At 38.2% G+C, this 25,137-nt stretch overlaps 1 pseudogene; it reads right to left on the bottom strand.

Moving 5' to 3' along the window:
- Positions 1 to 855: 855 nt before the first annotated feature.
- LOC101151450 (ribosome-binding protein 1-like) lies at positions 856 to 3,646 on the bottom strand (annotated as a pseudogene).
- Between the last annotated feature and the right edge of the window lie 21,491 nt (positions 3,647 to 25,137).

Here is a 25,137-nt window from a genome sequence, read left to right as displayed (position 1 = left end):
GAACAGGGGGCAGCGCTCATCAGGGAGGCTCAGGCCATGCGGGAGCCCACGGTGGTGGGGGAGACTCAGGCATGGCAGGCTGCAGGTCTCGAGCCCTGCCCCATGGGGAGGCAGCTAAGGTCAGGCAAGAAATCGAGCGCAGCGCCAGTGGGCCAGCACTGCTTGGGGACCTGGTGCACCCTCCGCAGCTGCTTGCCCAGGTGCTAAGCCCCTCGCTGCCCAGGGCCGGCAGGGCTGGCTGGCCATTCCAAGTGCAGGGCCGCCAAACCCATGCCCACCCGGAACTCCAGCTGGCCCGCAAATGCCACAGGTGCAACCCCGGTTCCCACCCATGCCTCTCCCTCCACACCTCCCGGCAAGCCGAGGGAGCTGGCTCTAGCCTCAGCCAGCCCAGAGAAGGGCTCCCACGGTGCAGCGGCGGGCTGAAGGGCTCCTCAAGTGCAACTAGAATGGGCGCCAAGGCAGAGGAGGCACCGTGAGCGAGCTAGGGCTGCAAGGGCTGCCTGCACGCTGTCACCTCTCAGTTGCATCAACAGACAGACCCCAGAGCTCCTGGCCTCCCACACACACGGCAGGGGCTGTCAGAGTCAAGGAGGGCTTTGGTGTCACTCAGCGGTGGCCTTGGGCTGTGCCCAGAATCATGTTTATCAAATATGACACAGGTTCGTTTACAAATGGGGGCTCTGGAAGGTCTACTTCTGTGGCTCCAAGACACTCTCAAGTCTTTAATGGCTTCTCTTAGAGCTACCCAAAGTTGGGCCTGGATAACGCTGTGTAGGTTGGTTGGTTTACTTGTAAGAAATGTGTACGCATTTTGGTAAGTCCAACAGTAACTTCTTTTTCCACAGAGGAGACTCAGACAGAGGTGCCCTCCTTTGAGCTGCTGCCGCCCTCCGTCTTTTCCAGCTGTTCCTGCAGCTTCTTCACTGTGTCCTTCACCCCTGCCAGCTGCTCCTGGGTCGTTTTCAGAAGCTCCTGTAGTTTGGTGGCCGCCCGGCCCAGGTCATTCGTTAACGTCTTCTCTTTTTCTAGTCTCTCATTCAGCTGCGCGGCCTCCTCCATTTCTGAAGACTCCAGGGTACAGGCTGCACTGAGCTTTTCCAAGTCTTCTTATAACCAACACACTGAGGCCTGAGGAGCCTCAAACTCCGCCACGAGCTTCTGCAGTGGCGTTTGCTTGCCCTCCAGGATGGCTTCTGTCCGCTCCAGCTGCGTCTTCAGCTGAACGGGGTTGTGCTCGGCTGGGGGGTTTGGGGGTGAGTCTGGGGAGGAAACTGGGGACCCTGCTATGTCACCATCCTCTACATGGCTCTTCATTTCACTCAACTGCTGCCTGAGCAGGGCGAGTACATCCTTCTGTTTCTGGGCTTCGCTCTTGGCTGCATCCAGCTGAGATTGAGATTCTAATAGACGTTGCCTCAACTGCACCACTTCCATGGCATAGTTCTGGCACAGCAATGGGGGGCTGCCATGTGCTTCTCCAGCCCTGCCTCCAAATGCGAGGTGTGCTGCCTCACCTGGTCTGAACTTTCAAGTTCTGCTTTTAGCTTCTCTACAATCTCTTTGAGATGTTTCACTGCCCAGTGACTTCTGGAGTACTTCCTCTTTGGTGCCCACCTTGGCCCTCGACACCTGCTCCTCCTCCTCCAGGATCTTCTGCAGGCCTCTGAGCATCCCCTCCATCTCCGGCAGGATGCTGCAGTGCTGGTCACACCCGGCCTGCAGCGTGCTCGGTGTCTCCTCAGCCTCCCTCAACTTAGAGTCCAGGTCCAAGGAGGGCCCGCAGGAGCTGGCAGCTGCTTCAGCAGTCTGGGGCCTTTCTCTTTGAGCTCCTACAGCTACTCAATGTAATTCCGTTGTGCCAAAATCCGCCATAATTTATTGAAAAGCACATTAGTTACCACTGGTCCACACTTTCACATTTGTTCTAAATGGAATACTTACATGGGGGCGTTTATTTCTGGACTTTCTTTGATTTTATTGGTTTATTTTTGAATCAACAGCACACTAAATTATCAGCTTAAAATAAGTTTTACTATCAAGTGATTAAATCTGTCTTTATTCTTCATGCATGTCTTAACTATTCTTAGTCCTTTAGATTTCCGGATAGATTTTAGAATCGGTTTCCAGTTTCCACACATACAAAGAGAGTACCGGACTTTTCTTAGAGTGACATTGTATGTACAAATCAATTTTGGGAGAACAAACATCTTTACAATATTGAGTCTTAATAGATTTTACTTTTAAGAGCAGTTTTAGGTTTACAACAAAATTGTGACAAGTTAAAGAAATTGCCCATATACCTCCTGACCCCACATATACACACTTTCCCCGTTGTCAACATCCCCCACCAGAGGGGCACATTTGTTGCAACTGATGTGAATCCACACGGGAACATCATTATCATGCAGAGTCAATGGTTTACGCAGGTTTCACGCTTGTAGTCGTTCTGTACATTTGGACAAACTTGTAATGATATATCCACCATTAAAGTATTGTACAAAGTAGCTTCACTGCCCTGAAACTCTTCTGTGCTCCACTTACTCATCTCTCCCTTCCCTTAACTCCTGGAAAACACTGATTGTTTTACTGTCTCCATAGTTTTCCCTTTTCCAGAATGTCATATAGTTGGAATTTTAAAGTATTTATCCTTTTCAGATTTGCTTCTTTAACTTAATAGCATGGATCTGAGTTTCCCCCATTTCTTTTCATGGCTTGATAGCTTACTTATTTTAAAATGCCGAGGAACGTTTTATCATTTGAATGTACCGCAGTTTATTTATCCATTTGTCTACTGAAGAACGTCTTGATTGCTTCCAGCATTTGGCAATTATGAATAAAGCTGCTGTAAACATCTTGTGTAGGTTTATGTGTAGATAAATGTTTGCAGCTCCTTTGGGTAGATGCCAAGGAGTGTGATTGCTGGATTGCATGGTGAGAATATGTTTAGTGTGAAGTAAAATGAACACACTGGCTGTAGTGAGTGAGCAAAGGGTGATTACTCACTGTGGCCAATGAGTTAATTTTTTCCATTATTCTCAGGAGTGAGCAGCTCCAGAGGAATATCCTGTTTGCACCTCTGAGCTAAGACGGTTCCTGTAACCCTGTGTCTTGAGCTGAGATAACATGGCAGAAAACTCCTCCCAGTAGCCTCCTGAAAGGCATCCAACAGACTTCTGGTTTGGGGTTGGAAAATTCCAAACCAATCAGGACTGAATGAATTTGAGTTATTCATTTGCATATACAGACCTGATTGAGAGCTGGGGCAGGAACTTTCCCTATTTAAGCCAGACACCCTCTTTATCTCCAGAGTGCACTTTTGTTTTACTTTGGAGACTGCATCTCTCTGATCAGCAGATTTATTATTATTATTAGAAAATAAAACACTTCCTTATTTTTCCTCTGCAAACCTCATGGTCTTTTATTAACATTAGTTTTGTAAGAAACTTCCAAATTGTCTTCTAAAGCGGTCATGCCATTTTGTATTCCCACCTGCACTGAATGAAAGTTCCTGTTGCTCCACATCCTCATGAGAACTTGGTGCGGTCAGTGTTCTGGATTTTGCCTTTCTAATAGGCGCATAGTGGTATCTCATTTTTACTTTAATTTCCACATCCCTGATGCCATATGATGTGATGTGAAACATCTTTTCCTACGTTTATTTTCCATCTGTATATCCGCTTTGGTATGTTGTGTAATACTGAACCTTTTAATCAATGAAATTTGATATGTATATTAGGTTCAATTTAGTTTCTATCAATATATTTTCATAGCTTTTTGAGTGGAATCTTGTCCATGTTTTATATATCTGTTCCTTGAAAGATGTTTCTGAAACTATTATATATGGTATCATTTAAGATATTGTTTTCTATTGTTTTGTACTTCTATATAGATATAAATGTGATTTTTATGTATAAACCTGATATACATAAATTGATATGTGTATAATAAACATTACATATATTTTATTATATATCATCTTATATATTTTATATGTAATATATGTTATATATAATTTTTTTCTTTTGGGAAATTGGCCCTAATATTTTCAATCTTTTGAGCTAGTTTAAATTATTCACAAAATTCTTGATAGATTTTTGTCAATCTACTAATATGGTAGTTGTGTCAATAGAGGACACAGAAAAAAAAACATGGTCACATATGTTTGATAACATTATGGTATAAATGCCCTATAACAATCAGAAATGATTTTTATGTGATCATATTTTAATTAATATTATTTAATATTTAACATTTAATTATTTTAATATTTTACTATCTTCCCAATATAGCCTTATGTTTTGTTATTATTTTTGTTATGATCACATAAAAATTCCTAAGAGTTCTTAAAATATTATGTTTAGAAAAGATGGAAAAAAGCTCAATTCTCCTAAGTTATCAATAGGTAGTATTTTGCTATATCTGCTGTCTGAGTAGACAGGTAGAAAGATAGAACTATTTTTGCCAAAATTGTTTAAAAGGAATTCTCAAAAAGCTGTTAAGAACAAGTATCTCCTCCTACTTAGCCACGTGATGACTTTTACACCTAAGTATGTTAGCATTAATTACATCGCCTAATATAGCTTCATGTGTTCCAAAAATGTTTTAGGACTGTTTTTTTTTTTTTAACCAACAGTCAATATTGGTTCATTCGTTTCATTGGGTTTCCATGATTTTTATGCTTTTTTAAAAGTCTAAAATGGGTTACTCCAACTGTTTTTTTTTTCCTTTTTTCTGACATTGAAAAAGTATGCAGACATGTTTATCTGTAGAATGCCCTATGTTCTAGATTTGTCTGTGATTAGATGCAGCTGAAAAATACTTGGAAAATCTAAAAATGAAGTGATGCTATGTAGTTTTTATCCAATCCCATCAGGAAGCACATTGGATGAAGTCACTTGTCTAAAATTTATGTACGGATTATTTTGTCAATAGGTAAATATATGTTCTGTATAATAGGATACCATTGTTTCATTTTCGATCCTGTTGTGCTCCTTTTTGTGCCTTATTATATTTTTCAGGACCATCCAATAATTGTAGGGAACATTATTTTGCTCTCAACAGAAATATATTGAAATTTTTAACATAAAGTGTTTGCTCTTATTTTTTTGTATATTAAATATTTCTTTCTACCATTCTAGTTTTGCAGACAGTTTTATTAACACCTATTGAGATAATTGTATCACTTGTGGTGGGGCGCGATGGCTCACATTTGTAATCCCAGCACTTTGAAAGGCCAAGGTAGGCAGACCTCATGTGAGGTCAGGAGTTCGAGACCAGCCTGGCCAACATGGTGAAACCCCGTCTCTACTAAAAGTACAAAAATTAGCCGGGTGTGGTGGTGGGCTTCTGTAGTCCCTGCTACTCAGGAGGCTGAGGCAGGAGAATCGCTTGAACCAGGGAGGTGGAGGTTACAGTGAGCCAAGATGGCGCCACTGAGCTGCAGCCTGGGCAACAGACCATGTCTAAAGAAAAAAACCAAAAAACTTGTATCACCTGTTTCCCTTTGTTTTGTTACATTAATATCCTGTGGCTAAACTAGAATCCCTAAAGCCAAATGAACTTGATTATAATGCAGTATTCTTTTCATTGATATATTGATTCTGTTTGCTTTTTTTTATGTTTTTATCCAAGTCCATAAAAGAGCCAGAAATAGAAATATTCTTTCTTGTATTCATGTCTGATTTTATTATTAAGTTCTCTTTTTCCTCAGAAAATAAATTAGAATGTCTTTTTTTTCTAGTTTATGAAAGGGTTTGCCTAAGATTTGTGTTATTTCTGTTTTAAATATTTCATAAGATTCATCTGTGCTTTACATTTTGAGTAATGTTATTTAATTATGGTTTGAATTTTAATGTTTTAAGTTAAAAAGAAATACAAATTTTTCATTTATATTTTTTGTTTCTTATTATAATTTTTTCTAGCAATTTGGTATTTTATCTAAGATTTTGAATTTATGGGCATAAAGTAGACCATAGTATTCTCTTCTAATTTCCATGTCATTAATATCTATAATGATGTTCTGTTTTTTATGTCTTATATTGTGTACTTTTGTGTGTGCTGTCTCTGATATTCTCAGGTGTTAAAAATGTTATTAGTGTTTTCAAAGAACAAATTTTTATCTTTATTGATGCCTTTATTATAGACTTGTTTCTCATTTCATTATTATTATTCTTAATAATAATATTCTCACATGGTGACCAGCTTTCCACTTAGGAATGTAAGACAGGGGAACAAAAGAGAACAGGATGCCCAGGTAAATATGAATTCAGGTATGCCATTTTTTTTTTAGTATCAGTATATTCCCTTCCAATATTTGACACTTGCTTACACTAATATATATGTTTATCTGAAATTCAATTGGACCAGAATAGCCTGTATTTTATTTGGCAATCCTATTAATACTACTTCTTGTAGATTTAATGCCCTGATTGTTGATTTTTGTTTCTTTGGGTAGATATTTATTTACTTCTAGGCTTTGATTTTTTTTACATTTGCATTTAAGGCTATAAATTAACTCTCGGCATAGTTTAGATGGAACACTCAATTTTTAGCCTGTCTTAATTTCATTACCGTTGTGTTTAAAATATTTTCTACTTACTTTGTAAATATGTTTACAAAATGACTGGTGAAAGCGCATTCTTACAACAAATACTGTGGGAAACTACTGAAATATCCATCAACAATAGAATACCTAAAGGTCTGTTATTTGTACAATGCAATACTAAAGAACAATTTTAAAAGAACAAACTACTGATAAATTTAACAACTGGGATGGATCTCAAAGGCCTTAAAAGTTACTACAGGGTTATACTATTCTGGCTGAGGTGCCGTTGGCTAGAAAAGCACAGGGCAAACTTTTCTGGGGAGATAAAAATGTTCTATATTATAATCTCAGTGATGGTCCTACAAATATATGTAAAAATTTTAAGAGATACATGCTTACAATTTGTACTCTGACTACTTGAAAATTGTATTTCTTTTTTAAAGGCAATGAACAAAAAAGAGATTGGTTATGATTAAAACTGGAAAAGGATTTGCATCACCAATTACTGGTGTGGAAGAGAAACCTATCACATTAAAAATATCAGATCTTAGTTATCTCTAAACAGCTTACTTAACACTATACATCACAACAAAAGAAATGTTAAATTCAGGTGAGCTTATTTAATAATTATAATTATGAGGCATTTTAATATTTTATTTTACTATCTTCCCAATATAGCCTTACGTTTTGTTATTATATAATCAATATTATATGTAAAGAATCAAAACTGAAAATAATATAAACAATTTGTCAATGAACACAAGGTTGGAAAAGAAAATAATAGAGATTTAATTCCATATTACTTAAGTTTAATTCTAAGACTAATTCATTTATTCCACAAGCATTGATTGAGCATTTAGTACACCATGGTCCACATCAGAAAATGAGATTTCAGTTTTGAACAGACAACAATCTATGGGTGATGTTCCTTAAGCTTAAAGCTTATAAATAATTCCAATGATATTTAATATAATAGAAAACACACAAATGGGAAAAATGAGGGGAGGCCTTTCTTTTACTTTCATTCACACTTTTAACAATTTCTCTGCAGATAATTTAAAGAATAAACTTCATACTAAATCTACAATGTCTCCAACTTACTAAAACTCAAAAGTCAAAAATTATCCCCAAGTTCTGCCATATTACTTTCTTACTGAGTCAAATTTCGATCCATTAAACACTTTTTCAAGTAGCCTCTCATTTTAAAAAGAAAAGAAAAAACATTTGTCAATGTGGTCTTGTGATAGGTGACATCACTCTGGTGTTCTAATCAATAATTGCACTGTTGAGTTATCTCCCCCATTCTGAGTTTAATTATCCAACTTTTCTGACTCATTTCTTTTGACCTTCAACTCCAGCATACTTAATTGACTGTCAGTGACTTACACCCTAAGCCTTATTATTACCAGGAATTAATCCATCTCTGAGTTTTTTGAACTCTATGATTCTCTTAACTGGCTGATATATATTCTTTCATATCTCTCTCCCTTTTATTTCATTCTGCACTTCTTAGACAGTTATCCCATCAGATCATCTTCTCTTCTCTCCTGTGTTCTGAGTCCACTCAAGGTTTTATTTTTGCACCCATACCCATAATAGAATTAGAGGTTTACCAATTTAATTGTGCCCTGAGTTTATGTCTTTCATTGTTCTTTGTCCAAAAAGGACAATGAGACATATCTCACTCACAATTATTCAACAATATTTTATCTTTCTTATTATTTTGCTGCTCAGCCTAACCTGTTGTTGCCATAATCGTGATGACTAGCTTCACCACAATTTCATGCTAAGCAACTTTGGCCAGGGTCTTAGAGATACTTAGGAATGATTTTCCTCATCTCTGATTGACTCATTATAACTCTTCTTTTAGCAGCTGTTCAAAATATTTTCCACTGCCTTCATATCCCCAACCTACTTCCACACTCCACTCTTGGGTGAAGGCTCTGGTTCCTTTGTCATTCTGGAGATAAATGACATTCTGCAATCTACCATCTGTATGATGTTTCTAAAATAAAAACAAAATCCATCATATCACACTCCAGTGCCGTTATCTGGCTTCAGCTTATCTTCCCAGCTGACATTTTTTAGACACACATGGATTCTAGTCTTTTTTTTAACTTCTTCAATGTCTCAACTTATCCTTGCTTTCTCATACTTCCTTGCCTCTGCCTACCCTCTGCCTAGAATTTTATTTGCCCTTTTCTTCATTTCTCTCTCTTCTGAACACATTTTAAGACTCACCTTCTTTGGACTCCTTCCTCAAGCTAGTTTAAGGGTAGCTCCCTATAACACCAGCCCTTTTGTGGCAAAACCACCTTGAACGTACGTCTGTTACATTTCTGTCGAATGTGCTTTAAGCAACTTGAGAGCCAAGACTAGTATCCATTTAATAACTTTTTTCTCCAAGCCAGTCACACTGCCTAACATATGATAAGATGCCTAGTAGATTGTTACAAACATATTTTCAAAAATAAATGTTCTGAACGTTACTGACAGCCACCTTGAAATTTCTGGATTGTTTTACAGAATATCTCACTTCTTTTATTTCTGTTACATTTATCTTTTTCTTTCTTCTTTTATCCATTTCCTTTTTATCCCCCATGCATTTTTCCCTCTTTCTCATTGGTAGAAATGGAAAATCTTTAATCATTGCTATAGCAGTGCAATTTGCTTTTGATTTAATCCTCTTCCACCCCTGGAATAATGTACCATATCATTCTACTTTATACTTTTTGCCTAAAAATATTTTCCCTTCTTTTCATGTTGAGAAAACATATTTTCTTAACACTGCTTCCAGGTAAAATTATCTTTCCCATGCTTTCCTTTCAAATATCTCTGCACTGCCCCCACAATTCTTTTTTTGAGATGGAATCTTGCTCTGTTGCCCAGGCTACAGTGCAGTGGCACGATCTCGGCTCACTGCAAGCTCCACCTCCTGGGTTCACGCTATTCTCCTGCCTCAGCCTCCCGAGTAGCTAGGACTACAGGCAGTAGCCACCATGCCCGGCTAATTTTTTTGTATTTTTAGTAGAGACAGGGTTTCACCGTGTTAGCCAGGATGGTCTCGATCCCCTGACCTCATGATCTGCCCACCTCGGCCTCCCAAAGTGCTGGGATTACAGGCGTGAGCCACCGTGCCCAGCCCTGCCCCCACAATTCTAAACTCTCCCTGTATATCCCTTTTCATTACTAATTTGATCTTTAACTAATGACAATCTCATATCTGCCATTACTCTTCTAGTGAGCTTGCTTTCCTTATTTGTGGTTCAAAACACGCTCTGCAGCCATGATCCTCAAGCTCTGTATTCTTAACAAACTGTAAAGCCCAAGTGTTCTTAGCTAAAGAGATCCTCCACCCAAATGTTAGAATGAGCCATAGACTGACGTTCTGTTCACTCCCTTTGTCTTCTCCCTTCTTCTACATGGTTTATTCTTTGAACCCATCACCTGGTGACCATTTAAATTTAAATGTCCTGCTAGCAATTACAGTCATGTGCTGCCTGACAACATTTTGTCACGTACATGATGATGATCCCATAAGATTATGATACATACTTTTACTGCACCTTTTCCATGATTAGGTATGTTTAGACACACAACTACTTCGCATTGTGTTACAATTGCTGTACTAGTTTGTACCCTGGGAGCAATAGGCTGTAGGATACAGCCTAGGTGTGTAGCACACTCTCGCATCTTATGGTTATGTAAGTACACTCCATGGTGTTCACACAATGATGAAATTGCTTAATGATATATTTCCTAGAACATATTCCTGTCATTAAACATTGACTATGTATTCAAAGCACAGGGTCTATCTTCCTGGACAACATGCAAATGTAGATTCTGAGCCATTTTGATAAAAATAGGTTTAGTGTGGTTGCCATTGAATTAAAATTATGTGGGGACCAGCTGCACTTTGGGCCACAGGCTACTCAATTCTCCAGAGTGTTACTCAGCCTTACATACCTTACCCACAGCCTCTTCATTGCTACTGAATCCAGCCTTCCAAAAACACAGTCATGCTCCTGGGGAAAATTTGGGATTGAGCTCCTGTGAGCCTCTGGTCACTACATTTTTATCAACTAATCAAGATATTAACTTGCTCTTTGTGTTTTTCTGTTTACAGACACCTTATCTAATATATATTGGTAATTCATTAACTCTGGACTTAACGGCCAACAGTCCTATAAGTTATACTTAAATGAAGTGTTTTCTAACACAGGAATTTTCTCCGTAAGGCACATCACAGCCTTCTTGCACTTAGGAACATTAGACAACACTTCGGCACTATACATAGGAACATTTTAAATGGCAAAATGACCAAGAAGAAGCACAAAAATTTAAAAATGTGACACTAAATGGACTTGAAGTGGACACTTGTTGGTTTGTTTATTATTCTTATTTATTTTTTATTTTTGAGATGGAGTCTCCCTCTGTCAACCAGGTTGGAGTGCAGTGGCACAGTCTTGGCTCACTGCCACATTCACCTCCTGGATTCAGGCAATTCTCCTGCCTCAGCCTCCCAAGTAGCTGGGATTACAGGTGCCCGCCACCACGCCCAGCTAATATTTTTGAATTTTATTTTTTAGTAGAAACGGGGTTTCACCATGTTGGCAAGGCTGGTTTCAAACTCCTGACCTCAAGTGATCTGCCCGCCTCGACCTCCCAAAGTGTTGGGATTACAGGTGTGAGCCGCTTGCGCCTGGCATAGATGCTTGTTTATAGTATGAAAGTTGAGACAAGAACACAGTGTCCACTTTGTTCAGGCTCAGCTGAGAATGTGCGTATTGAATGGCTCCAAATTTTTCGCTCCTCTGCACATGTTCACAAATGACCTCAAAAGCACTGAAAATATTGATTTTGGAGCAACAACTCAATTTCAGCAAGTAGGTGAATTTACACATAAAATTCATGAATAATGAGGACGTACTTTATATATAGTTCTGTGGCTTCTTTATTAACTTGCACTCATTTAACAGCTGCTTAACTATTTAGAAACATTTTACAATAAAATTATTCCTACCTCCCTCAGGACACTCTCTTCCTTTGCTTGGCTGATTCTCCACATAGCTACAGTATCTCAAGCCAGATCCTGACTTTTGCTCATGCTAAACCACAATTTTCAAAATGTCATGTCCCTTGTGTACAATTTGTACAGTGATAGACATTGTTTACAAATTGAAAAAGCTCTCATCTTTCCCCAAAGATGCTTTACTTGTCCTCTGCCTGGTAGAAAGATTAGGCTAGATAGAACTAATTTAAGGTTGTGCTGCAATTCTGGTAAAAGGTTTTTTTTGTTCGTTTTCTGTCTTTTTTTTTTTTTTTCACCTGTGCCTCCTCTCCTGCTATTGTGCGGCTTCCTCAATTTTCCAACTGAGATCATGGGGTGCTTCCAGTCCTTAACCCCACTGCTGTACATCCCAAACTCTGATATTTGTTTCCCCAGTACCACAAGACTGCTATAAATTCCAGTGTTCTTTAGATTTTTCTGCTTTGCTTTTTATCATCCTATGCCATCCAGTTTTAAATTTTGGCAAGTAGCAACTGAGGATTGGACTGATTTCTCTGTCCTTCTCTTCCAAAATCACTAAATTTGTCTGTGAAGCCTCCAAGACTGCCAAAATTTTAGTTGGTTTCTTTGTTTCAGAAAGATGATCCTCTAACTATATGTTTTGCCTGGATTTATATGCTCAGAATTAGAAAATATACTCAGGGAAAATGGCTACAAAATATAGCCTCATCTCTCCCCAGGTCTCAAAGATCTTGGTCCCTCAAGGCTCCAAAAGCAAGCTGGTCCCCACTGCCTTCTAGTGTGTATATATATATATATAACATTATGTTTATGTCTTAGCAGAAATATTTTCCCACAACTAGTTAATCCATAATAGCCACAGGTAGACCTCTCAATGAATTTTCCCTAAGAACTCTGTGTCTTCTCCCTACTGCTTGTCTATTCGTAGTTGGCCATCTTCATTTTTCTGCTGGTTTACTATTAGATTTTGATAATAGGGCAATGTGAACCTTCATGAATTTCCATACTGAAAAGTGATTTTTCTTTCTTTGGTGCTTTCGTCTTCTCTGCGATATCTTGACCTGAATAATTTGTCAGGAGTACTACTATTCAGGTGTCATGAGAGCCATCAGTTTCTACATCCTTCTAACGTTACCTAGCTGTATCTTTTTCACTGTGAATAAGACCTCTTTATTATTCATTTTCCATGCCTTTATCTTACATGATGATGTGTGGACACCTGTAGGTAGAATGAAAGTAAAATATGCATTTGTTTGATATAAATTAATTCAATGCATGAGTTAAGTATGATGGGGTCTTTTTTTTTTTTTTTTTTTGAGACGGAGTCTCACTGTGTCACCCACACTGGAGTGCAATGGCGTGATCTCGGCTCACTGCAAGCTCCACCACCTGGGTTCACCCCATTCTCCTGCCTCAGCCTCCCAAGTAGCTGGGACTACAGGTGCCTGCCACCACGCCCGGCTAATTGTTTGTATTTTTTGGTAGAGATGCGGTTTCACCATGTTAGCCAGGACGGTCTCAATCTCCTGACCCCATGATCCGCTTCTAAGAAGGCTCTCTTTCAGTGGAACAACTCTGTATTGGATTTTTTTTCTTAATAATAATATTTGTAATATGTTTTAGACACTGCTGAAATGCAAATTTACCTTTGCAGAGTAACAAGTTGAAATTCATTTTTTTATTTCTTATTTTGAATGAGTTTATCAGATTATTTTTGTTTTACAGAAAGAGGAAATTTTTCAATACAGTTATATTTAAGCTTACGAATGAAGAAAGGGTGATTTTATTTGTTTTGTTTTTTCTTTCTGTGCTTGTATGAGATGTTTTTCCAGAAAATATTAAGAGAATCAAAAAGCAAGCAAAAACAAGGAGAAAATATTTTCAAATCACACATTTGAGAAAGGGTTTGTATCAAAATATGCAAGAAGTCTTAAATATTAACAATTAAAATCAAACAGCCCAATTACATAATGAAGAAAAATTATAAATAGACTGAGTGAATATAAAGATGAAACTTAAAATGACTTGTCATTAGGGAATGGCAAAATAAAACCATAATGAGAAACCCCTACAATCTATTATAATGCCTACAATCTAAAAAAAAACAACTGACACTACCAACTGCTGTGGAGAATTCAGGGCAATAGGAACTCTAATTCTTTTCTGGTGGAAATGCAGAATGGGACAGTCACTTTGGAAGGCAGAGAGTTTCTAAAAACATTAAACACAGTCTTACCATGGTATCCAGCAGTTGAACTCCTATATATTTACCCAACTGATTTCAAAACCTATTTCCACACCCAAGCCTGTATATGAATTTTTACAGTAGCTTTATTTATAATTGCCAAAACTTCGAAGCAATCAAGATAGTCTTCAAGAGATGAATGGGCCTGGTGCGGTGGCTCACGCCTATAATCCCAGCACTTTGGGAGGCCGAGATGGGCAGATCACTTGAGGCTAAGAGTTCGAGACCAGCCTGGCCAACATGGCAAAACTCCCTCTCTACAAAAAATACAAAAATTAGCCAGGCATGCTGGCACGTGTCTGTAAGCCCAGCTACTCAGGAAGTTGAGGCATGAGAATTGCTTGAACCCTAGAGGTGGAGGTTGCAGTGAGCCAAGATTGCACCACTGCACTCCAGCCTGGGTGACAGAATAAGACACTGTCTTAAAAAAAAAAAAAAAAAAGAGAGAGAGAGAGAAATGGATAAACAATTTTCTTACAAATATATGATGGAATGTTACTCATCAATAAAAAGTAATGAGCTATCAAGTCATGAAAATTAGTAGATGAATGGTAAATGCACATTATTAAGTGAAAAAAAATCTGAAAAGGCTATGTACCATACACCAATTATATGGTATTCTGAAAAAATAAAAATTATAGAGACAATAAGATCAGTGGTTTCCAGAGACTAAGGCAGAGAAGTATTGAATGAGTGAATGATGGTAGTTTTAGGGTGATGAAATTATTTTCAGTTTTTGATGAGCCCAGTAATGGTGGGCTCATGACACCAAGTATTTCCTAAGTGCCCATAGCACAAAATGTGTATGTTAATGCATACAGTTAAATATTTTCACAGAGCAGAAGTTTTTAATTTTAATGTAGTCTATATTATTATTATTACATTTTTCTTTTTGGATTATGCTGTTAAGAACTCCCACCCAGTTCAAAGTCACATAGAATGTTTTTCCTTACTTTTTCTCCTATAAGATTTACAGTTTTGCGTTATATATTTAGGTCTATGGTCTTTTTTGAGTTAATTTTGATGTAAGGTTGTGTAAGGTTTGTGTCTGATTATATTATTTTGGATATACAGATCCAGCTGTTTCAGCACTGTTTTTTGAAAAGACTATTATTTTTTCTATTAAATTACCTTCCCTCCCTTTTCAAAGATTGCTTCACTGGGTTTGTGTGATTTCATTTTTGTATTATGTATTCTGTTATATTTATTTATGTATCTATTTTTCACCAATACCACATGACTCAATTACAGTTTCTTTATAATTTATCTTGAATTAGGGTGGTGACAGTCTTTCAACTTTGTTCTTCTTCAGTATTGTATTGGCAAATCTGAGTCTTGTGACTTCCCACATAAATTTAACAATTAGTGTGTCAATATCCACAAAGCAACTGGCTGAGATACTGAGTGGGAAGTCGTAGAATCTATATATCAACTTGAGAAGAGTTGACATATTAATAATATTTAGCGTTCTTGTCAATGAGCAAACAATATCCCTCACATAACTGAATTTCTTTGTTTTCTTTCATCAGAGTATTGTAGTTTTATACATATGGATTCTACGCAAATTTTTATTTATTTAATTCTAGGTATTTAATTTTTGGAGCTATATTAAATGGTACTTTTAATTTCAAATGTCAATTATTCATTGTTATTATATTTGAAAGCAATTAACTTTTGCATATTAACCTTGCATCCTATGACCTTGCTATAATCACTTATAAGTTCTAGCAATTTTTTTGTGAATTCTTTGGGATTTTCTGGATAGATGATTATAATTATAACCATAATTAGATCATCTGAGAACAAAGACAAGTTTTTTCTTTCTAATTAGCATAACTTTCATGCCCTCTGTTTTTCTTATTGCATGCACTGAGACTTCGAGTACAATGTTGAAGAGATGCGGTGAGAGATAGGCATGTCTACTGAGAACACTTTCCCTGAATTTTTACTTTTCTGAGAAAGTTTTTATTTCTTCTTCACTTTCGAAGGATAATAACAGAGTACAGAATTCTAAATTGGCTTCTTGGGTTTTTTATGTTTTTTTCTTTTCTCATTCAACAATTTTTAGTATTTCACTTCACTTTCTTCTGACTTGTGTGGTTTCAGACGGGAAGTCATATATAACGCTTATTCCTGTTCTTCTATGGAGGAACTGCCCCATTCTCCCCATGTGACTTCCTTCAAGACTTTCTCTTTGTCCTTTGTTTCATGCAGTTTGACTATGATATGCCTAGATGAAGACTTTCTGGTTTTTCACCCTGCATGGTTTTCTCTGTGCCTCCTGGATCTGTGGTTTATTGTATGTCATTTATTTTTTAAAATTCTCAGTCATTATTAATTCAAATATTCCTTTTGTTTCTTTATTCTTTTTCTACTATTCCTATTATATGCCTTTATAGCTTTTGTAATGATCCCTCAGTTTGGGGTATTCTGGTATATTTTTAATTTTTTTGGTTTCTGTATTTCAATTTGGGAAGTTTCTATTACATATGTTCAGACTCAGTGATTTTTCCTCAGCTGTGTCCAGTCTAAGAACGAGTCCATTATAGAAAGTCTTTTTCTGTGCTACAGTATTTTTGTTATCTGTCATTTTCTTTTGTTTGTTTCTTAAATTGTCCATCTGTATGCACGTGTTACCCATATGTTCTTGTGTATTGATGACTTTTTCTATTAGACTCCTTAATATATTATTCCAAGTTATTTTAAATTCCTGGTCTAATATTTCCAAAGTCTCTTCCATACCTGATGCTGGTTCTGATGCTTGCTTGTCTTTCCAGCCTGTGTTTTCTTGCCTTTCAGCTTTGCAGTGTGTGTTGAAAGCCAGACACGATGTGTCAGGTCATTAGGGTTTGAATGTGATACTTTCTGTACATCAGACTAGGAGTTGGTCTGAGTTGAATGTATGCTCTAACTGCAAGTGACAGAGGTTTTATTTTACTATAGTGTTTTTTTTTTTTTTTTAATTTTTCTCCACTTGTGTGAGATACAATACTAGAAGACATTGGAATTGCCTAATTGATGTTCTTCCAGCTCACATAAGTTTCTGGTAAAATAGTTTCTCTACAGAGGTTTCTGTTATTGAGAATGCTCTGAGCGTATTTCAAAATGTTTTTTCTCCCCCTCCTGCCCAAAACACAAGTGGATTTTTGTCTATTCTTCATTGAGTAAGGCTGTGAGAACTACGTTTGGTAAAACTCATGAAAATGTGGGGCCTCAGTCCAGGCCCTCAGAGAGTTTTTACCTCAAGCTAATCCACATTCAGTTGGCAATAATTCATCACAATTATCATTCTTTTTTCCTATCACTTATTGGTTTTAGCATATTTTTCTTCACTGCTGGAAGCAGATCTTCACTATACTTCTCTGTGTTCATCTGTCTCTCCAGACTTTGGAGTGGCAGTTTGTCTTATGACCTCGATTTCTGATGGATCTGAGAAGTCATTGATTTTCAGTTCGCTCAGCTCTTTCCTTATTTGAGGGCAGGAGTGATGCCTTTTAATCTCTTTATATCTTGAAGCTAATATGAAGTTTCTTCTTCACATTTGAAGGATTATTTCAGTGGATATGTAATTTTTATGTTGGTGGCTTTCTTTCAATGCTTCAAATATTTCATTTCATTCACTTCCTGGTTGAATGGTTTCAGAGGATAATTTTATTCTAGTTCTTATCTTTTTTCTTCTATAGCTAAGGTGTTTGCTTCTCTAACTTTCTGGTTTCTTTCAAGATTTTCTCTTTTTCTGTATTTTGTTTTCTGCAGTTTGAAAATAATATGTCTAGGTGTAGAGATTTTTGTTGTTGTTCTTAGCAAGCTTGGTCTATTCTGAGTTTTTTTCTTTTAAACTCTGGTTTGGTGTCTGTATTAGTCCATTTTCATGCTGGTAATAAAGACATACCCAAGATGAGGTAATTCATACAGGAAAAAGGGTTAATGGACTTACTGTTCCATGTGGCTCGGAAAACCTCATAATCATGGCAGAAGCCAAGGAAGAGGAAGTCAAATCTTACATGGATGCAAGCAGGCAAAAAGAGAGCTTGTGCAGGGAAACTCCCCTTATAAAACCATCAGATCTTGTGAGGCTTATTCAATATCATGAGAGCAACATGGGAAAGACCTGCCCCCCATTAATCAATTACCTCCCACAGCGTCCCTTCCACAACACATGGGAATTCAAGATGAGATTTGGGTGGGGACACAGCCAAACCATAACATTCCACCCCTGGCTGCTCCCAAATCTCATGTCCTCACATCTCAAAACCAACCATGACTTCCCAACAGTCCCCCAAAGTCTTCATTCATTTCAGCATTAACTCAAAAGTCCACAGTCAAAAGTCTCATCCAAGAAAAGGCAAGTCCCTTTCATCTATGAGCCAGTAAAATCAAAAGCAGGTTAGTTACTTCCTAGATACAATGGGGGGTACAGGTATTGGATAGATACAGCAATTCCAAATGGAAGAATTTGCCCAAAAGAAAGGAACTATAGGACCCATGCAAGTCTGAAATCCAGCAGGGTAGTCAAATCATAAAGCTCCAAAACGATCTCCTTTGACTCCATGTCTCACATCCGGGTCATGCTGATGCAAGAGGTGGGTTCCCATGGTCTTGGGCATCTCCTCCCCTGTGGCTATGCAGGGTACAGTCTCCCTCCTGGCTGCTTTCATGGGATGGCATTCAGTGTCTATGGCTTTTTCAGGTGCACAGTGCAAGCTGTTGGTGGATCTACTATTCTGGGGTCTGGAGGATGGTGACCCTCTTCTTACAGCTCTGCTAGGCAGTATCCCAGTGGGGATTCTGTGTGGGGGCTCACACACCACTTTTCCTTTCCACACTGCCCTAGCGGAGGTTCTCCTTGAGGGCTCCATCCCTGAAGCAAACTTCTGCCTGGACATCCAGGGATTGCCATTTATCCTCTGAAATCTAGATAGAGGTTCCCACACCTCAATTCTTGACTGTGCACCTACATGCTCAACACCACATGGAAGCTGCCAAGGCTTGGGGCTTGCACTCTCTGAAGCCATGGCCCGACCTATGCATTTGTTCCTTTTAGCCATGGTTAGAGTGGCTGGGACATGAGACACCAAGTTCCTAGGCTGCACAAAGCAAGCAGGGGCCTGGGCCTGGCCTACAAAACCATTTTTTCCTCGTAGGCCTCCAGTTCTGTGAGGGGAGGGGCTGCCACAAAGGTCTCTGACATGCCCTGGAGACATTTTCCCCATCATCTGAGCAATTAACATTTGCTTCCTCATTACTTATGCAAGTGTCCACAGCTGGCTTGAATCTCTCCTCAGGAAATGGGATTTTCTTTTCTATTGCATTGTCAGGCTGCAACTTTTCTGAACTTCTATGCTCTGTTTCTGTTTTAAAACTGAATGCCTTTAACAGCACCTGAGTCAGCTCTTTAATGTTTTGCTACTTAGAAATTTCTTCTGCCAGATATCCTAAATCATCTCTTTCAAGTTCATAGTTCCACACATCTCCAGGGAAGGGGCTAAATGCTGCCAGTTTCTTTGTTAAAACATAACAAGAGTTACCTTTGCTCCAGTTCCCGACAGCTTCCTTATGTCCATCTGAGACCACCTCAGCCTGGATTTCATTGTCCATATCATTATCAGCATTTTGGGCAAAGGCATTCAACAAGTCTCTAGGAAGTTCCAAACTTTTTGACATTTTTCTGTCTTCTGAGCCCTCCAAACTGTCCTAACCTCTGCCTATTACCCAGTTCCAAAGTTGCTTCCACATTTTTGGGTATCTTTTCACAGAGCCCCACTGTACTGGTGCCGAATTACTATATTAGTTATCTTTCATGCTACTAAATAAAGACATACGTGAGACTCAGTAATTTACATAGAAAAAAGTTTTAATGGACTTACAGTTCCATGTGGTTGGGAATTGTGTGGGGAAGCCTCACAATCATGGCGGGAGGCAAACAGAAGCAAGTCGTGTCTTACATGGATGGGAGCAGGCAAACAGAGAGCTTGTGCAAGGAAACTCCCCCTTATAAAACCATTAAATCTCATGACACTTATTCGCTATCATGAGAACAGCATGAAAAAGACCTGCCCTCATGATTCAGTTACTTCCCACTGGCTCCCTCCCACGACGTGTGGGAATTCAAGATGAGATTTGGGTGGGGACACACAGTCAAACCATATTAGTGTTTCATATGGTTTGCCCCTTGGTCCCCACCCAAATTTTATCTCAGTTGTAATCCCCACATGTCCAGGGAGGGACCTATACTCCTCAGGTTTTAAGGGAGGCAGGTGACTGGATCATGGGGATGGTTTCTTACATGCTGTTCTCATGAAAGTGAGTGAGTTATCATGAGATCTGATGGTTTTATAAGTATTTGACAGTTCATCCTTCACACTCACTCTCTCCTGCCTGATACAATGTAAGAATGCCTGCTTCCCTTTATGCCATGATTGTAAGTTTCCTGAGGCCTTCCCAGCCAGGTGGAACTGTGAACCAATTAAACCTATTTTCCTCATATATTACCCAGTCTCTGGCAGTTCTTTATGGCAGTGTGAAAACAGACTAAGACAGTGTGAGTTATTAATTTTGAAAAATTGTTGAACACTATTGATTCAAATATTTTTTTCTGCTCTGTCTTCTGTTTCTTCTCCAAATATTCATATTATGTGTATATTAAACCTTTTAAAGTTGCTCTGCTTTTCTTGGATGTTGTGTTGTTTTTTTCTTTTATTTTTTTTTTTTACTCTTTTCATTTTGGTTTGAAAACTTTCCATTAAGGAATTTTAAGCTTACTGATTTTTCCCTTGTCCAGGCCCAGTCTTCAGAGGAACCCATCAAAGGCATTCTCCAACTCTGTTACAATGAGTTTGATTTCTAGTATTGCCTTTTGTTTCATTTTTTGAGTTCTCTTTTCATAACCCATGGGTTCTTTCTTCATTAGATCCCTTAATATATTAATCATACCAGCTTTAATTTATCTGTCTGATAATTCTAACACAGTATGTCTGAGCCTGGTTCTAGTGATTTTTTTCCTCTTCAAATAGTTTCTTCTGCCTTTATTGCATGCCTTATGATGTTGAATGGACTATAGCACTTAATGAAAGTTTTTATATTAATCTTTCCTGTCAATTTGCTGAGTACAATGCATTCTATAACAGTATGTGCCAGAGGACTCAGATTCTTCTAGTGTTTTGTTTTTGTTTTTGTTTTTTGTTTTTGTTTTTGAGACAGAGTCTCGCTCTGTCACCCAGGCTGGAGTGCAGTGGCGCAATCTCCGCTCACTGCAAGCTCTGCCTCCCAGGTTCACATCATTCTTCTGCCTCAGCCTCCCGAGTAGCTGGGACTACAGGTGCCCACCACCATGCCTGGCTAATTTTTTGTATTTTTAGTAGAGACAGGGTTTCGTTATGTTAGCCAGGGTGGTCTCAATCTCCTGACCTTGTGATCCACCTGCCTCAGCCTCCCAAAATGCTGGGATTATAGGTGTGAGCCACTGCTCCTGGCCATGTTTTTGTTTTTGTTTCCTCTTTTGACGTTGGGCTTTCCCAACTCCTCCTCCTCATAAAGAATCTGAGAATGGCAGCTCTTTCCACTGCCATCCATTGCTATTCTGAGCCCTATTGGTGTGGCAGTAAGGCGTGGAAAGAGTTATCACTCTGTAATCTTACGATGCCATCCAAGCCTTTGAGTGATCGAACCTTCATAAAAGGTCCTGCAGTGGTGTATTCCACTTACCTCTAGGCCAGACCTTAAGGCTAATTGGGAAGGAGTAGGGCTGGAGTTCCTGCAGATGAGATAAAGGACTTCTTGTAAAGTCGTTTCCCCTGAAGAGTAGTCCTTTGTTATAGAAAAAACTCTGGGCACATTTCACAGTGATTACTATTCCCCTGGCAAGAGCCAGTAGATGTCTTTCTTAGAGCTTTACTGTGAAAATCTGATGGAATGCCTGGTGGTTGAACCCACAGTGTGAGGACCTCCCTCAGACTTTGGACTCCAGTTTTGTTCTCCACCACACTATTCCATGTTCGGCTCCAGTAATTCTTCATTATCATTCAAGTCTTCCTGAGAGTTTGTAGTCTAGCAGCTCCAGGTCAGCAATCTCAGCTATGATTCTCTTGATTCATCCCTCTCCCCAGATTGTGGAAGGATGATTTGCTCTACAACATCATTTCCCCAACGGGCCCAAGAAGCGTTGTTGATTATCTTCTTATTCACATTTGTTTGTTTGTTTGTTTGTTTACTTATTGATTGATGTTATGAGGATGTGGTGTCACCTTTCAGTCTCTTTAAATGTCAAAGCTGAAACCAGGAGACTACAATTTTTGTGCAAAAAGTTTCAAGGATTATTTGCATCACTGTAACTCTATAATAGAAACATTGCTTTTTATTAAATAATAATTCCTTTCATTTTGTCTTTACTTCACCATTCAAAAAAAACCCTAGTGATATGCAAGATTCACATATTTCACAATAACAAACTTATATCTCTAAAGGCAGTCTTTTTAATTGTATTTATCACAGGTGTTACAATTTTCTGCTTAACACTGTATTTAGTAAGGCATCAAATTTTCTCTAGGTTACAGGTAGCTTTATTTCATCAAAAATCAATTTGCAGTTTTAATGTGGGCACATTTTCCCCACAATAACAACTTCCTGTTGTGAAGCAGAACGAAAAGGAATAGTTTAATTATGTGCATTAAGGTCTCAAATTTTGAATCTAACTTTTTGTATGCAGAAGCATGGTTTATGAACTGTTAGTCTTATTTTTATGGTGAGATTTGGGCTCGGGGTCTTGGTGAATGATTTCTTCATTTACTGGACTTAAATATTCTCTCACAAGCTGCCAAATAACTTGTGGACATGCATTATCGTTTTGTGCATGTGCCCTAGAGAGAAACAAAAGTAAAAGGGCTACATGTTAAGCATTCAGCAGAGAAAAGTAAACATCATCCCCTAAAATGCAATTATATAAAATCATCTCTCAGAAATAAAAGAAGCACTTTTATTTGAATTAAAAAAGTCATCAAATAATGTAGCATTTAGATATAACTGTTTGATAATGATTTGTTGCTTCATCCAAATTTAGAAACAGCAACAATGACTATAGAATAACTATGCAAAGTTCTGCATTCTGAAACTATCCATCACGCAGTATATTTTAGCCAAGGTGTTTCTAATTTCACATGCTTGTAAATACATGTGGGAGATCAAAGGCTTTTCTAAACTGAGAAAACAAAATGATATAAGGCTATTACTTTTTGGTTTTTGTTTCTTACATGTGTAATTCTCAGCAGAATTGGAAATTTAAAGCTTTTCTAAATGAACAGGTTTGTACCTTTATACCCTTGTTACCCAGCGAATTGGCCATGCTCATTTACAGGGATATATAACTAACACAATGTTAGGAATAAAGAAAGTTTGAGCTTGAGAAAATGTCACAAAGGGACATCAGTAAGAAGCTTTTCAAAAATTTGGAGACATGAATTATAAATGAAAATGGAAGCACTGCCTTCCTCAGATAGTAGAAATTTCATTTAGATCCTAGCACGTATGCTTAATTGGTTAACTGGAGAATTTGTTAAGAATCACAACAGAATATTTTAGCTACTCACAAATCCTTGTAAATGCCTTGCTTATATTGCCTCTATATCTGGCCTTTTGAAATGATCAATATATTTTTCTTTGCCCTTAGCATACACTTGTCTTCTTTCTTCTTTTCTAAAGAGCACACATCGCAAAAACATCATGACTTCTTCATTCATCATGTTTTCAATGCACGTTATAGCTTGTATGCTCAAATCTGGAATGTCTCTATGATATCATTATTCCTTTAAATATAGAAAACCCAAAATGAATCAAGACACTGCTGAGGTTTAGCCTTCTACAAATTACTGAGGTTCTATTACTTCTTTCCCTACTGTATGTAAAAGAATTGTATTAGTCAGTGTTCTCCCGAGAACTAGAACCAATAAGATATATACAGTCCCATGATCTGTTGTCTGCAAACTGGAGATCCAGGAAAATTGGTGGTGTAGTTCCAATCTGAATTTGAAGGCCTGAGAGCCAGGGTGACAAATATATAAATCCCAGTCCAAGAGTAAGAGAAGACTGAAGTTCCAGGTCAAGCAGCAAGCAGACAGGGAGTGGATTCTCCCTTCTGCCTTTTGTTCTATTCATGACTTGAACTGATTGAAAGAGGCCCACTCCATTGAGGAGGGCAATCTAATTTCTGAATCCACCAATTCAAATGCTAATTTCTTGTGGAAACACCCTCACAGACACACACAGAAATGAACTCTAATCTACACACCTGTGGCTCAGTAGACTTAACATAAAATTAACTATCACAAGAGTTAACCTACCAGGCCTAACTGCTTCTTAAAATGTCCTGCTTACAAGGTTGGCCCTCTGATGGTGTCCAGGAACTTGGATTTCAGGGGAGTTCCTGCTACTCTCAGAACAGATTGGAGTGGCTCGCTATGCCTAACCAAACAAATCGTATGGTTTCTGCTGAACACACTTGCCTCGTGGATTCCTGGCATTCTGGTATGTGCCAGGCAGACAATGCCTATGTAACCAGCCCCTGGTAAAAACCCTGGGCACCAAGTCCCTTGTGAACTTCTACCAGCCCTGGTGTCTCCACTGGGATAGGACTCAAAGCCTGAGACTGATTTCTTCCAGACTTCACCCCCTACACATTTTTCCTTTGTTGAATTTATTTTACATCCTTTTGCTGTAGTAAATCGTAGCCATGGGTATGCTGTATGCTGGGTCCTGTGAGTTCTGGACAATCACAGGATCTGAAGCTGGTCTTGGAGTTCCTGAACATATCTACATTCTAAGCTTTTATTGATTTTGTCTAGAACAACACCAGCTGTCTCACTATATCAAATTGCTACCTCCTACGCAGCTTTACTTTGTGTTATTTCAACAATATATTTAATCCATTTGATTCTAGGATAGATATTTTTGCTTTTCTTCTAACTAGTTTGAGATAATAAATAAATAAATAATAATAAATAAAGACACCTCTTAAAATCATAATTTATAAACCTGCATATGAAAGAACGAATCTATAAGGCCCCTTTTTCAACAGTCTGGAAATATTGGGAATATTCTGTGTTGATCTTGTTGGGGGGGTGTCTTATCTTTTTTATTGCATAATATTAAAAGCATAAAATGTCAATTTAAATGTAAATATTTTTTTCGTACCTTATCTTACCCTATTGGCATATTAAATGTTGACTGTTTGTATTGTTGTTGTTCTGTCAGTTGGAGTGCCTTGGCTGCAAGTAATAGATTACCTGAAGCAGAATTCAATGTCTTAAACAATGAAGAGTTTAA

This window comes from Gorilla gorilla, chromosome 6 (genome assembly GCF_029281585.2).
Source record: "Gorilla gorilla gorilla isolate KB3781 chromosome 6, NHGRI_mGorGor1-v2.1_pri, whole genome shotgun sequence".
Lineage (NCBI taxonomy): Eukaryota > Metazoa > Chordata > Mammalia > Primates > Hominidae > Gorilla > Gorilla gorilla.
Note: the sequence above shows the minus strand (reverse complement) of the source record. Positions and strands in the feature narration are given on the sequence as shown.